Below are 16,291 nucleotides of genomic sequence, written 5' to 3'. Positions count from 1 at the left end.
CCGAGTTTGACTCTGATATCTCAAGAAGCAGCCAAACCTATGCCAAACGACAGATGAAGTCATGCCAAAGTTACATTTTGGTCCACCATCTGATTTTAAAAGGTGGCCGGCATCCAAACATGGATGAAATCTGCCACTCCACCTCAGGAAACCTCTGTGATGAGTTTGGTATCAATGTCACAAGAGGCATTTGAAAGCATAGAAAATGGATAAACCATTTTCCAAAATATATCGTAGATGCATGCCATGTGGACATTTATTTATTCCATAAAACTTATTTCCTGCTTGGTTGTTAAAAAAACAAAACCCACAAAACTCAAAGCTGTAACATACAGTAAACGCTTTTGTGATTGTGACATGTGACAATCCACATGTGCTTTTGTACTTTTTTTTCCTGCACTGGCATGGAAAAAAAAGTATAAAGTAGCTGAAATGAAGATTTTATAAAGCATAGTTCAGGAAAGCACAAAATATTGCAACTTTGGTTTTAAGGTAAAAACAACAACACTATTACCTCCACCTTACAAAGCCTTGTCCTCCTGGCAGCTATAAGAAATTGCATCTTACCCACTGCACCTCCTTTGTGAACTGTGCTCCTTTGATCTTCATGAAACCAACCTTATCAAAAGACCCACATTATTGTGTTGTGTCAATCAGAGCTGCCCCCATACCAGGAAATGAACATCTCTGTCGACTTGTACAAACCAGTCTGGCCACTCTCTCATTACAGCTGCCTCACACTCAGCCACGTGAGACTGTACATTCCACCTGGGTGTATGCAATAATGTTGCTTGGCTTAAGCACCACTGTCTGGCCCTCTGTGTGCTAAAACCAGACATTCGTTCTTGATCTAGTAGCTTCTACTTATAAATGCTCTTCCCTTCATACCTTTTTGGGGGGGGCAGAGGAGTGCTCAAAGCAGCCATCAGAATTAGGATGGCCAGTTGAAAACGAGGACAGGGTTTCTGCACCTTTAATGTGTCAAAGAGTGAATCTGAGCTTGCGGAACAAACTGCACACCCATCAGGCTCCTCCCTCATCTATCATCACCTATTCCACCAGGCTATTAGGAGAGAGAAGTGGCAATGCAGGGACACTCTGTCAGCTCTGATGAAAGGCCAGAAACTTTTGGCTCCCTTTTCTTCTTGAAATCTTGCAGTTCTGGCTGATCGTTATAAGAACTCTGAATTTAAGAACAAGAGACTGAGTTGGGTTTTTATTTCCTCCTCTCTCCAAATCCCTTTTCCTTTTCTGTGGTATATTGTAGATAGTTGCAGGGATGTGTTCATCAGTACAGTCATACCTTGGTTGTCGAACGGAATCCATTCCAGAAGTCCATTTGACTTCTGAAAACATTCGGCAACCAAGGTGCAGCTTCCGATTAGCTGCAGGAGCTTCCTGCATTGCAATCCAAAGCTGTGGAAGCCGCGTCACAAACCAGAATACTCACTTCCAGGTTTGCGGCGTTCAGGAGCCAAAACATTCAACTCTCAAGGCGCTCAGCTTCCAAAGTATGACTGTACAGTGGTACCTCGGGTTACATACGCTTCAGGTTACCTACACTTCAGGTTACAGACTCCGCTAACCCAGAAATAGTGCTTCAGGTTAAGAATTTTGCTTCAGGATGAGAACAGAAATAGTGCTCTGGCGGCGCGGCAGCAGCAGGAGGCCCCATTAGCTAAAGTGGTGCTTCAGGTTAAGAACAGTTTCAGGTTAAGTACAGACCTCCGGAACGAATTACCGTATTTTTTGCTCTATAAGACTCACTTTTTCCCTCCTAAAAAGTAAGGGGAAATGTGTGTGCGTCTTATGGAGCGAATGCAGGCTGCGCAGCTATCCCAGAAGCCAGAACAGCAAGAGGGATTGCTGCTTTCACTGCACAGCGATCCATCTTGCTGTTCTGGCTTCTGAGATTCAGAATATTTTTTTTCTTGTTTTCCTCCTCCAAAAACTAGGTGTGTCTTGTGGTCTGGTGCGTCTTATAGAGCGAAAAATACGGTAAATACTTAACCCAAGGTACCACTGTATTTGTAAGAAATTTGCAAAGCTTTGTTTTCATTCCCCCCCCCCCCGAAGGGTAGGATAAAAATGCTATAAGCAAACAAACAATTAAAGGATTAGGGCCTCATTTTCACCTGGCCATACACACTGTCCTGGGATTGCTGTGGTCTCCTCCCCCTGCCCCCAACCATAGCCCCCACTCAGCAGATTTTGTGCTGGATGCATACCCTGGTCATGACCCCATTGATTTCAATAGGACTAAAGTGTTTGTGACTTAACTTAGTATGAATCAAATCCAGCATCTTTTAAGATTGTAGCTTCAGGCATGTCACTATCTCAGCCTCAATGTCCCATCTTCAATACAGGGATAATTATATTGACCTTACAGCATTGTTACAAGTATTACTGATATAATTAATGGAAGCAGCTTGAACATTTAAAAATCATTAGCAGTAATAGTAGAATCATAGAATTTTAGAGTTGGAAAAGACCAAAAGCATTATCTGGTTCAACCCCCTGTAATGCAGGAATCTTTCTGGTCAACATGGGGCTTGCACCAGTGACCTTGAGATTAAGAGACTCATGTTCTCCCAGCTGAGCTATTTAGTTTCCTATTTAGTAGTGTGGCTATGTTACAGGGATACTTTCTTATAAGACTTTCTGCTCATTCCATAAAGAGCATTCTGGTTACTCATGTTTCTCATAGTGCCAAAAGTTATACATTGGAAGCATCCCAGAAAATGATTAAGAAAGAGTCACAAGGACCAGCCCATTCTTAGTTCCTTCCTTGTGCAAAGAAAAGCTATGTTCAAGTCCCAACACTGAACATTCTCTGCTGTTTTAGCAGTGTTTTTGCAGCAGCGACAGCAGTAGGTACAATCTTGGGACCTGAGTCATGCCTCCTGGAGCCAATTAGGGCAAATTTTGTTTCCCTTGAGGGGCTGGCTTTTCAGCCGAACTCTGCTGTTTATTGATTCATAGTGTAGCAGGGCATGTGTGAATATTTGTTGATGGTTATCTTTGCTTGGTGAGAGTATCCTCAGAGAGCTGATTCCAGTGATACATTGCTCTGCTTACACATTGAAGATGTTAAAGGGGCATGTTGTTCTGTCCTGTATGCAACCAAACTGCATCAGCATTCACATGCATCAGGGATGGGGGAGCTTTCTAGCCTGAGGGCCACATTGTCTTATGGGAAACCTACCAAAAGCCACACTGCCAGTAGTGGGCAAGCCAGAGGATACAGTAATCCATGCTTTGGAAACCTCACAGTTGTGCTATTGCAATGCCCTTTACACTGGGCTGCCTTTGAAAACGGTTTGGAAGTTTCAGTTAGTGCAGAATGTGGATACTCAATGGATGACAGGCATCATATAATATAGCATCAGTTCTGTTACAACTACACTGGCTGCTGATTATGCTTCTGAATCCAACTCAAAATGCTGGATTTGAACTATAAAGCTCTTCAACACTCAGGACCTCAGTATCTTCTGGGTCACCTTTCCCACTATGAATCTATTGATGTGGACCATTAGACCTTCTTTGGAGGCCCTTCTCCATCCCCTTTCGATGAGGGATGCTCAAAGGGTGGTGATGAGGAAGACGGCCTTTTCAGCTGTGGAACGCACTCCCTAGCAAGGGTAGCCTGGTACCTTTGTTGACATCTTTTCACTTCCAGATAGAGCAGTGTCAGATTTAGGGCAGTGTGAGCAGTTCCCCTACACAAGGCGCTAAGCTGAAGGGGCACAAAATTGAGAAGATCCATGATTGAGAAGATCCATTTGGGAGTGCCAAATCTTAGCTTCACTCAGGGCGCAATATTACCAAAGAGGACCAAAGTCCACCCATGGCAAAAGGCTTTTCCCAAGCATTTTATAGACAGAGATTATGCTGTTTTGTTATTAGTGTGCTGGCAAGCTTCCAGCGGCTGTTATGGGGCTTGCTTGCTCTGTTTTTATGGTATTATGTATTTATAATTATGCTTTTAATATGCTGCAAGTCACTTGGAGACTGCTGAGTAACAAGTGACTAACCAGTCTAATAAATACATTATTATTATCAGTTGTTGTTTTTCCAGTGAAGAACTTTTAGACTTGAAGGGCCATACTTGTGAATGTTGTTAGTGTGGTGGCAGAGAGCAGAGGATATTAATTTCCAACTCAAATGCACACCTAAGGTTGCCTTTTTCATTCCATTTACAGACCCAGGAAATGCAGGGGGAAATTCAGCAATTTAAACATGCGGGACGGGTTGGGGGGAAGCTGCAGACATGAGGCATTCAATGTTGGACTGTTATGGTCATTCTGTCAAATGGAAGCATTTCGGCTTGCCTTACAGAATTATTATTTAAAATTTTATTCCGCCCTTCATCTGATGACCACAGAGCGGATTACAATATAAAGGTAATACTCTCGATTCTCCTTTCCTCTCCCCACATATCGGACTCATCTAAGGTAAAGGGACCCCTGACCATAGGTCCAGTCGTGAACGACTCTGGGGTTGCGGCGCTCATCTTGCTTTATTGGCTGAGGGAGCCGGCAAACAGCTTCCGGGTCATGTGGCCAGCATGATTAAGCCACTTCTGGCGAACCAGAGCAGCGCACGGAAACACTGTTTACCTTCCCGCCAGAGCGGTACCTATTTATCTACTTGCACTCTGACGTGCTTTCGAACTGCTAGGTTGACAGGAGCTGGGACCGAGCAATGGGAGCTCACCCCGTCGCGAGGATTCGAACCGCCAACCTTCTGATCGGCAAGTCCTCTGCTCTGTGGTTTAACCCACAGCGCTACCCACGTCCCTAGGACTCAGCCACGCAGCTGCAAATAAAACGTTTTAAATGTGTTGTAAAGTGCAATATACAAATGTGACACTAGATGGCAACAGTGAGTCATGCCAAATTCAATGCATTTTTCAAAACGTTTTTTTTAAAAAGCATATTCACAGCGTCTTTTATGTGTATAGATTCCACCATAGTTTGGGGAGTTCTCCTAATTCCCCCATCAGCCAATTTAAGAGGCAAATGGGGGAGGATGGGGGGAAACCCTGTTGCGCTAGCAGGACTTATTACTCCCACTAGTGCAACTATTTAGTTGAATCCAGCCCAGAAATGTTATTGAACAAAAGGTTCTCCTTTCTGCAATGATTAGTAGAGAACATAGGATACCGCCTTATATGACATCCCAACATCTCAGCATTGTCCCCTTGATCTGGCAGCAGTTTTCCAGGGTCTGAAGTGGAGGTCATTTTCATCACCTGCTACCTGATCTTGTTATAACTAGTGATGACGGGGCTTTAACCTGTTCCTGGCAAGGTGTGTGCTGTCTCTGGGCTACAGAGCTACAGCTACAGACCGATATCACAGGGACAGGCAATGTAATAACTCTGGGTGCACAGACGGTGATAAGAAGAGTGGAATTGGGTTTCTTTGTGACTCCTTTGCTCCCCATGACTCACAGTTGTGTTGGCTTTCTGCACGATCATGGGAAATTATGAAATGAAAAGGGACAGGCAGTTGGGTTGAGAAGCAACGTCATTCACTGGGGGGGGGAGGTGTGTTTTTTCTTTCCTTCTGTTGCTCAAGGCAGGTTCTTGTGTAAAACAGCATGTTTCTCAAATACAGTTCAAGAGAGCCTCTATGTAAGGTGTTGTTTTCTCCAGGTACACAGTTAGTAGACTGGGTTTTTTATTACCTGATGTAATGGCTCACAGAAAACCAATAAGGGTCCTGAGGATCTAATAACTCTTTGGTTCACCCAATTTCTTCTTTGAAAAAGAAATGGACAGTAACATGGTAAGCAAAGACTTGGTTGTTGATTGTGCAACATATGTGTTAGGGAAAGGGAGGGGTTGCATAGATTCTCAGATGGAGGATCAGTATCTTATAAATGTGCCCATCTAAAGATACACTACCTTAAACACACACACACACACACACACACAGAGAGAGAGAGAGAGAGAGAGAGAGAGAGATGTACAACAAGTTGATGATATAGCAGATAAATAGCCTTCAAAGCTAAATACACAACAACCTAGCTTCACACTTCATCTAATCCTATCACCATTCTACATTCATTGGTCAGGGATTAATTACTTCAAAATCCCCTTGTGCTAGTGCAACTCAAGGATCAATCAGCAGAGGGAATCTACAGTGGGAATCTACAGAGCCACTATTCCACTAGGCAGAATTGGAAGATTGCTGTGGAAGACAAGTGGAACAAGAACATTATTATCACTTTCTAACAGGAGCAGGAAGCACCTGTATCCACCCAAATGCAATTAAGTCCAGTGCCACCTAGTGACTAAAGCTTGTAATGGCACTATCCACCCAGAAGTGAAGTTTTGCCCAGATCCTACGCTCATTTATCAGTCAGTTCCATCCTACCTCTGAAGATGGCATGTTTTGCCTTTAAGAAAGGTGGCTGAAATTAAATACATTTAACACAGTCAATAAAGAGTTCCTGATGATTGACTCTCCTCTACTCCACACACTACTCTGGCACACTAACAGGAATATATAATCACCAGAAAGGGAAGACAGGTCTGAAATAGAAAAACCATGCATCATTTTCTGCATCACACTGCCTCCGTGTCTAGAGAACTAGGAAGCCACAATTGGAAATAATGGTGGGAAACTATGAACAGAGAGTACATGGCAAAAAATCAGGGATGGAGAGGTAGCCTGATTTGCAAAACCCACTGTGGATCATTGTGGGACAATTGTAAGTTGCTTTAAGCTGTTTTTAATATTGTGTTGTCATGTTGTGTTTCAGTGTTGTAACCTGCCCTGGGATTTTAAGGAGAAGGGATGGTAATAAATTAAACAACAACAATGGTTGCCAAATTGTGGGACAAGTGCTGTTGTGGCTATTTGGTGCTCATCGGAGCCCCCCAAAAGAGGACTCAGGACAGCAGCAGCAGCAGCAGATGTGGGTCCTTGGCTGCTGCCTGTGGATGCCACCTGCTGGCGTCAGGCCTGCAGAATCAGTGACGGATGGGGACCAGTGTTCTTTTGAGAGATTGCTGCCATTGTTTCCCCAGGGCTCTTGGGTATCATCCACAAAAGACAGCAGATAAACAGGTGCAGCAGTGCCTAGCATAGAATTTGCTGTGCGGGGAAATATGTCTTTCTCCTGTGTCATGGTGAGCAGCAGAGTTACCCTGTAAGAAGAAATAGGTTTGCAATCCCATTCCTGTATGATGCTGTTACAAATTAGGGCACTTCCAGATGACCTGTTTATGGAGCACTTATTCTGATTTGTTTGCAGGGAGGTTAGATGACATTGTGTCAAAGCAAGTGTTACCCCACACTTTTCAGTGCACTTTCCCATCAACCACCCCCCCATCTTTGGGGGGTTTTCTGCACAAGATGACCCCATCAACTATTATTGTGCAACCTGAATTTTCTGGCATGTGATTAAATCTCGCTTAAAAATAGTAACGCTCTGACAGCGCCCTTATTCCAGCTCTCACACTGTTCAATTAAGAACAAGGTCTGTTAATGATTGACAGTAGATCTTAGATGCCTTAACCTTAGATGTCTTCTCATCTTAGATGGCACTCATCTTTGAAATCACCAGGGGGCACACAATGAGGATATGTGCCAATGGGTCCTCGGCAGCAATATCTCACCAGGAATGAGGGTCTGTATGCTGCCCTAAGGCCTTGCCACAAGAGCAGTAGCAAAAGTATTCAAGGTGGGAGGAAGACTATCTCAGTAGCTCAGTGTCCTCCTGCTCCTTCCCCCAGTTAGAGCTGCTGCAAAAATGAACTGCATAGATTTGAATCACAGCATTGCTTGAAGCATAGCACTGTTCTATTCTGCCTTGGTCAAACAACACCTGGAATACTGTGTCCAGTTCTGGGTGCCACAATTTTAGGAGGATATTGACAAGCTGGAATGTGTGCGGAGGAGGGCGACCAAATGATTGAGGGTCTGAAAACCAAGTCTTCCGAGGAATGGTTGAAGGACCTGGGTATGTTCAGCGTGGAAAAGAGGAGACTAAGAGGAGAAATGATGACCATCTTCAAGATGGAGCAAGCTTGTTTTCTCCTGCTCTGCGAGGTAGGTCCCAAAAAAATGGATTCAAGTTACAAGAAAGGAGATTCCGACTAAACATCAAGAACAGCTTTCTGACAGTAACAGCTATTCAGCAGTGGAACAGTCTGTGATGGCCTGGGACTTGGGCTCGGACTCGGAACCAGAGGAGTCTCAGTGTGTACCGGATCCTTTGCCTCAGGCATCATCTGAACCAAGTCTGGGGCCTGATCCTGAAGAGTCCCAGTCTGCACAGGTTTCCCTGCAACAAACCCCAGCTGAGCCGAGTCAGGGGCCTGAGCCTGCCCTGACTGCAGATGCGGGGATTACCATATTTTTTGCTCTATAAGACTCACTTTTTCCCTCCTAAAAAGTAAGGGGAAATGTGTGTGCGTCTTATGGAGCGAATGCAGGCTGCGCAGCTATCCCAGAAGCCAGAACAGCAAGAGGGATTGCTGCTTTCACTGTGCAGCGATCCCTCTTGCTGTTCTGGCTTCTGAGATTCAGAATTTTTTTTTCTTGTTTTCCTCCTCCGAAAACTAGGTGCGTCTTATAGAGCGAAATATACGGTACCTCATTGCCTTCAGCTGGGCCATCACTTACAGCTGCTCCACTACCGGTTTGGTCAGGGGAGGCTGAGGTGGCCCCTGGGTCTAGTAACCCACCGACGTCTCCTGAGCTGCAGAGACTCAGGTCTGAGAGAAGGAGAGACCTGAGTACTCGCAGGAGTGCTCGCCTTCGGGTGAAACAGGGAGGTGAGTCACTGGGGGATCAGGACCATCTGTTACCCCAACAAAGATAAAAGGCTGTTGGACCCCGCCCAAGGTTGCGGGAGCGACATTGCTGTATGCCAGACCCTGCCTGAGATCCTGTACCTGTCCTTGCCTGGTTTCCTGCCTCGTCCCTGTCGGACTGACTCCTACGGATTCTGGACCAGACCTGGACCGTGGTTCTCGGGTTACCCCCAGGCCCAGCACACAGTCTCCCTCGGGAGGTGGTGGACTCTCCTTCCTTGGAGGTTTTTAAGCAGAGGTTGGATGGCCACCTGTCATGGATGCTTTAGCTGAGATTCCTGCACTGCAGGGGGTTGGAGTAGAAGACCCTTAGGATCCCTTCCAACTCTACCATTCTATGATTCTAACTAAATTTGGGGTCCGAAAGGCTGCATCTCTCATATGAGGATAGCACAGAGTCTTCTTGACATTCATTGCTCTGCACACTTTTGCCTCTGCCCCCGCTCACCATTGGCCTGTGGCCCCCGGTTGAATAAAAGGAAACACAGCCCCCAAGCTGAAAAAGATTCCCCACTCCTCTCAAAGCCTAATAGATGTATTGTAGCTTTAATGGACTAGAGCCCATTTCATCAGATGCATGGACTCCATGGAAGCTCACACAACAATAAATCGAATCATCTTAATGTCTCTTAACTCCTTTTATTGCTTTTTGCTGTCACAGACTAATATAGCTACCCATTCTGAAATACATCCCATTTGCAGGGTTAGCACCAACTGATCAGCGAAGAATAAAATAAAACATTTAAAGTATGCAAAGGGTGTGTTTCCTTCTGCCAGTGTGCACAGATAGCGCCTTATCCTATGTGCCACTTACTTGACTTGAACATTAACTCCCACTGAGCTCAATGACGATTTCTCCCAAGTTAATATTCATCAGAGTCCAACCTTAGAATTAGAAGGCACAGTTTCTGGGTCAGGAAGCTTGACTTCTAAATCCAGGCGGCTTTGAGTCCCATCATCTCATTTTTTACGAATTTAATGCTGTCAACATGCAAACTAGGTTACTAGATCAGAAATCAAATGGCAATGTAATACCATACTGAGAGAGATTGTTAAAACAAAGCCCTGTCATTATGAACATAGGAAATGTGAATCCTTGAGGCAGGCAAACAGCACTAGTCACAGGGAGGAAAGGGGGCTGGGGAAGACAGCTGGAAACTCCTTAAACCGTGGATTAATAAATAATAATACAACAGATTATTCAGGCTTTGCTGGAAGGAAAAACATGCATTTATAATATTTCGCACAAGGTTGTGATCTGCCTCAATAGCTCAGTTGCATTCCGTGAAACCTAAGAGCAACTGCTCTGTTTAGATTTCAATTCAGCATTAGCCTTAAGGCGTTGGATGAGTTAAAACATACTTAAAAACCAACAAACCAAAATAAAATCATTGCATACTAGGTGCCCACATGTAAAGTGGTTCCCCATGTTTAATCTCTTTTCCTCTCACAACAACTTTAGCCCTAATCCATCAGGAAGTCCTCTTGTACAAGCCCTGCTGAAATCAAGGAGGCCAGGCCACATTCACACTTTGTACGAAGGAGGCTCTGGGTAAAGCTAAAACTGCAATTCTATGCACACTTACCCTGGTGTAAGTCCCTTTGAACTCAGTAGAATTTACTTGCAAGGAGCCAAGGCTTTATCAGAATTATAAATGCTACGTGTGGTTATAATTAAGAATACTTATTATTTATACTGAATGCAAAAGCAAGTTGCTTCACAGATATTAAGCTGCTGCAATTCTTGCAACAGCCCTGCAAGGTGGGTCAATATTATTATTTCTATGTCGCAGATGGGGTGCTTAAGGCTAAGAAAAAGTGACCTGCCTAAGGCATTCTAGTGAGTTCATGATTCAAAGTGTGGACTTGCAGCTTTGTGGTTTGGTCTCTGGGGTGAATGTCATACCACATCTCTGAAATACATCCCACTGAGATCACTTTTCTTAGAGAGAAGCACATCAAATAAGCTGAGCAAAGGAAAAGGTACGCTACATTGGTATGCATGGCTAAGGGCTAAACTGCCACAGTCCCTTTATTATCACCAGCCAAAATATCACAACACAATGAGCAAGCATTTGAGTCCACCAGAGATCTTCATCAGGCTGGGTGTTATGCAAGGCGGCTTGCTATTGAAGCAATAACGTTTGCATTGGATTGTTTGTTTTTTAATTTAGAATGGTCATTTTTGTTATAGAGTTACAGAACTATAAAAATCAAATGGGGAACAGCTTGGTTGGTAGAGCATCAGATTCTTAATCTCAGGGTGGGTTTGAGCATTCCTGCATTGCAGGGGTTGGACTAAATGAACCTTGTGGTCCCTTCCAACTCTACAATTTCTAGCCTATGGCTCTCCAGAAGTTGTTAAACTCCAACTCCCAGCATCCCCAATAGCATCAGCAACTGTCAAGGAGCATAGGAGTTGTAGTCCAATCACACCTGGAAGTTCCCAGGTTGCTTATACAGTGGTACCTCGCAAGACGAATGCCTCGTAAGACGAAAAACTCGCAAGACGAAAGAGTTTTTCGTTTTTTGAGTTGCTTCGCAAGATGAATTTCCCTATGGGCTTGCTTCGCAAGACGAAAACGTCTTGCAAGTTTGTTTCCTTTTTCTTAAAACCGTTAATACCCAGGGTGCATTCAGGGGGTGCAGTTGCGACTTGACTTTGAGGAGCAACTCATAGCACGCGGTGTGGTAGCCTTTTTTGAGGTTTTTGAAGACTTTGGTGATTTTTGAAGCTTTTCCAAAATCCGTGCTTCGCAAGACGAAAAAACTCGCAGAACGAATTAATTTCGTCTTGCGAGGCACCACTGTACCTTTTAGAGAACTTTTAAAGAGGCGTGGCTGTGGAGGCATGAATTCACCACAGCACCTCTGAGTCCTATGCACACGTAACTGGCAGAAAACTTCTATTTCACTCATGCATGGTGACTTCAGTATAAACAAGTATGGGGGGGGTGGTCAGGCTTCACAGCTGCCATCCTAGGCATACTTCCCTAGAAATAAACCCATCAGTGGGATTTACTTCCGAGTAAACGGACCTGGGCTGCTTGGTTGCAACTTAGCCCAGCGCGCAAGAAGGGGGAACAACTGGGAACCAGGGCCGACCACCCCATAAGGCAAGCTGAGATCTTGTCTGCGTAATTCCTGGCGCTGCGGAACCTCGAAGCCTGTTCAGTTCCCTGCCTAAAAGTCCACCATCCCCCTCGAGCCAAGCCTTCTCCAAGCGCTGGCCGAGCCGAAAAAAGACACCCACGACGTCAGTTCGCTGCTTGCGGACGTCACGCCTTTGCTCACAACTACGCCATACCCTCTCCAACTCAACTCCCCCGGCAGGCAGGCAGAGCCACCGCGGGCTCCATTTTTTGTTGTTGTTCCCGTCGCCTCTTTTAGAAAAACTAAGCGGGTGGATGATCCCCGGTGATGATGATGATGATGGTGGAGGTGGAGGCGAGGAGGGGGCGGCAGCTAGCGAAGGAAGGCGGGGGAGTTCCCCTCCCTCCTTAAAAGCCGCTTCCGGCCCCGCTGCCATATTCCTTTTTTGGAAAGGGGAGGAGGAAAAAGAAACCGAGAGAGAGAGAAATGAAATACTGTATAAAACAAGGCAGTCGAGGCTGACGGTGGTGGCAGCCGCGGCGTTTGGAGAGACTCTCTTAGCGTAGCGCATCGACGCCAGGGCGCCCGGTGCCACGGGGACGGGCCTAAGGAGTGGCGCTGGTGGCGACGAAGCTTTGCATTCCTTGCTGGATGCTTCTGCCGGAGAAGAGCTTGAGGGATCTCTGGCGCGAGGTGGGGGCGGAGAGAGAGGAGACGGTGTCGGAGGCGCAGGCGGGCGTGTACCTCGGCTGCTGACCTCACTTCTCGAAAGCGCTCCAAGTTCACCATCCCTCTCCAGCCATTTGCCGATCTCCAGCCTTCTGCGCACCGGGAAAGGTTGCTGTGGGGCAAAGGCATCGGGAGACCGGCTCTGTAAAGGCGCACGCCTCTCTGGAAAGAGAGAGCGAGCGCGAGCGCGCGCTTCCGGCGCGCACACACACGCATCCTCCCTCCCATTCACTAGCTCGCTCCACACAAAGCGAGCGCCTTGGTTTCTCTTCCATCGCTGCTCTTTCCAAGCTGTATGTGCGAGAGGAACTCCGGAGCGCGCCGGCTGGCCAACCCCTGAGCTCTCCGGGTCCTGCCTTTGCGCGCCGTCTCGCCTCTCTGCGATCCCGCCCCCCGCCCGCCTTTTTTTTTTAATCGGAGCCATCGATTCATTTGTTTGCTCCCTGCTTGTCCCCGCTGAAGATCTGGCCGGTTCCCGTGGTTGGGAGGAGGAGACGGGGCGAAGGAAGGAAGCCAGGCGTCTCCGTCTGGCCCCCGCGATTCTCTCTTGCCACCAGGAGACTTGAAAGAGAGAGGAAATAAAGGGAAGGTAAGTGTCTGCCGGGTGCTGCGGGGAGGGGATTGGACTGCTGTGCTTAATATCCCGGCGTCTCCGGCCGGGCGTGATCTTGACTAACTAAGCCTTGGTTGCAACTGACTAAGCGAGCTTTGTTAATATCCTGTTCTTGGAGAGAGGAGGAGGAGGAGGGAGACTGCACGCGAAAATCAAAGCCGCAGGACCAGCAAACGTTATTGCTGCTCCCCCTGAACCCCTCGATTTCTTTTGATAAAGGCAGCAATCATTCCCTGCGAGTGGCACAGATGGATTAAATCCCGAGGTCTTTTTTGTTTTTTAAAGGAGGCAACGAAAGGTGTCTCTTGATACGAGTTGTTGTGATGGTTCTGCTTGCTCGGTTTGGGCTTTTGTTTGGGGAGGGGCGCGTGGAAGGTCGAAACCGCTCGGAAAGGAAGCGAAGAGTCTTTCCCCGGATCGTGTTGTGCGCGACTTGGTTCCGATACACTTTCTTTTGTTATGATTCTCCGTCTGCTTCGGCGGGCATGATGCGCCGCTCGCTCCCTAATCTAGGACTGTACTTTCTCTCCCCCCACCCCACTCCCACACACTCCCACTCTCGTAGTATATATTCAACCCAATCTCTTGGGCAAAGGAATCAGGTGGGGGAGAGGGGTAATCTGGGAGCTGTATCTAGGCCAAAATATGAAATATTTATCATGCCCGCTTCGATGGTTTTTCCAGTCCAGCTCCTTTTATTTTTTAATTTGAGACTGGTAAAATATTCATTTTCAGGGGGGCGAGAGAGTACGAGTGTTTGTGTTTATGTTGTGGCAGTATCGTTCTAGGAGCACGCCTACAACGCTTCTCTTTAACCTGGTCACGCCTTAAAACTGGTGGCAGCCTGGCAGGATTTAATCTCGTGCAAAATTGGGGTGCTACTTAATTAACTAATGGGGAGATCGCCGCATCGTAACTTCTCGCTGCTGCTTTTATTGTGTGTGTGTGTGCGCGCGCGGCGTGAAGCCGGCGGATGCAATGTGAGGCAACCCAGTTTATTGTCACATAAAGGCGACGTCCGTCATTCTCCAGGAGCGGAGGTTGGGCAATCTTCCCGAAGACCTTTAAGTGAGAAGGGCAAAACGGTGTGTGTGTGTGCGCGCGCGCTACTCTGAAAAATTGCAAATAATTCGAGAGGGGAGCAGAGTTAACTCCTTAGTAGCTGCCAGAGAAAAGAGCAAACTGGTATGTTCTGTGCCAGTGGAGAGAGGATGTCCTCTGTAGGAGTGCCTTTTTTTTTTTTTTTGTCACTAGCAAGGCTTCAGGTGCCATTGTTGTTCTCTTGGGGGCTCTTGTGTCCAGTAAAGTTGTGTGTTCTCCCACTGCAGGATCTTCTTCTCCCTTCAAACTTGCTTGGAGTGCAATGCATGGAGTGTCCAGTGCAAATGGGGACATCTTTCTGTCCGTTTTATCTCTGTCACAAACTCACTGGGTGGCCTTGGTCAAGTCCCTTGCTTGTCTCAGCAGGCATACGGAGAAGATCCTAGACCAAGCTTACAAGGTTTGTTTGAAGTCCTGCTGTAACATGATGTTAAGGGAAGTGCTTCACACCCGTGGAATGTGCTGCATAAATGCGAAGGGTGAATATAATGAAGGGTCCTTTGGATTAAGGCTTGTGCAACCTCCTCCTCTTTGCAGCCTCTGGGAACCTGTGTAAAGCCTCACCTGAAGGCCAGGGAACCCTTGGCATGTGGGGAAGAACTGCAGCAGAAAGAGTGGTGGGGTATAGCAAAATCTGGTTGGAAGCAAATGCACTCAAGCAAGCTCAAATCCAACCAGTATTTTTGGGTGACTTACATGCTGGGTACTTGATGTGTGCATCAATACTCAATAGGAAGGAGGAAGAATGTCTTGATGGATCTCTGCTCCGATTAGGGTCATCCAACACCCTCCTCCTTCCAACCACAGTCAGACAGATGTCCCTGGGAAGCTTAGAAGCAGAGCATGAAGGCAACAGATCCTCTCCTGTTGTGTGTCTGCAGAGCCTGGCATTCAGTGGTATATAACATTGTTAATACTGTTGTCGCTATTAATCATCATCATTATTTATTAAACCTAGTAGTCACTTGTCATCTGAAAGGTCTCCAAGTAACTAAGCATTGAAGAACATATATTGAAATACTTTATAAAGTTAAAAAAAAATCATATAGATCATTGACATTCCATACAGCTTATAAAAAAACAGCCCTGACAATAACACGGATAATAGCATTGACAACATACTAACAAAAAACCCAGACAAAATGATATTCTCACCCACTTACCAGTAAATAAAAAACAAAATTCAAACACTGATATGCACCCTTCCCTAGCCCAGAAGGCAGCCATGTCAACCCAGGATATATATATTTAAAATCTCCCTACCCCTAGCCAGAAGTCTTGGCCACAGGTTCAGCAGCTGCCAATCAGTGGGTTATGGGTCCTCCAAGGATTCTCTGGTGCTTCTCCTTTCCTTGCAAGGAGAGCAGCAATAAATGCAGAGCCGGGAGAGATGGCCAAAGTTTGCCTGCTCTGCAGGCTTTCTGGCTGTTGCTCCTCTCCTCTCATTGTTGGGGGCCTAGATCGGCATAACATACTGTGCCATATAGATCTGTGGTCACCAACCCTGTGCCCATGGGCCCAAGGCATCTCCTAAGACTTTCATTGGTGCTCCTGGCATAATCTGGAGGGTCACAAGCTCCCTTATCCCCGCCCATGTCCCAAGCTATCTAAAGTGGCACATAGGAATCCGCCTTATACCATTGATCAGTATTGCCTACACTGATTGGCAGCCGCTCTGTGGAGTTATCAGTCGGGACATTCCCAGTCCTACTGGGAATTGCCAGGGATTGAACCTGGAACCTGCATGTAAAGCAGATGCTGTACCACTGAGCCACAGCATTCCCCAAGGGCCATGGCCATCATCCATGTCGGTGAATTCCACAAGGTAATTATGGAATGTGTGTAGAATGTTTTCCCTTTTTGCCTGTCCTGAATTTGCTGCCAGTCCACTTCTGATGCAATGTCAGTTGCCCCACATCCAGCAT

General features: G+C 46.4%; 2 protein-coding genes across 3 annotated transcripts in view; one reads left to right on the top strand and one right to left on the bottom strand.

Moving 5' to 3' along the window:
* GHRH (growth hormone releasing hormone) overlaps positions 1-819 on the bottom strand; it is a 32,751-nt gene extending 31,932 nt beyond the window's left edge. The window contains exon 1 of the mRNA XM_079980091.1: positions 619-819. The gene's annotated coding sequence lies outside the window, so the exon portion shown is untranslated. The remainder of the gene's footprint in view (positions 1-618) is intronic.
* Positions 820-13,058: 12,239 nt separating this feature from the next.
* SRC (SRC proto-oncogene, non-receptor tyrosine kinase) overlaps positions 13,059-16,291 on the top strand; it is an 89,087-nt gene continuing 85,854 nt past the window's right edge. Inside the window, exon 1 of one of the 2 annotated variants that reach the window (XM_079979449.1) lies at positions 13,059-13,241. The gene's annotated coding sequence lies outside the window, so the exon portion shown is untranslated. The remainder of the gene's footprint in view (positions 13,242-16,291) is intronic. The other variant, XM_079979450.1, reaches the window with a different exon arrangement.

The sequence above is a fragment of the Podarcis cretensis genome (assembly GCF_951804945.1).
Source record: "Podarcis cretensis genome assembly, chromosome: 6".
NCBI classification, from domain to species: Eukaryota; Metazoa; Chordata; class Lepidosauria; order Squamata; family Lacertidae; genus Podarcis; species Podarcis cretensis.
This window is presented reverse-complemented; position numbering and strand designations above follow the sequence as displayed.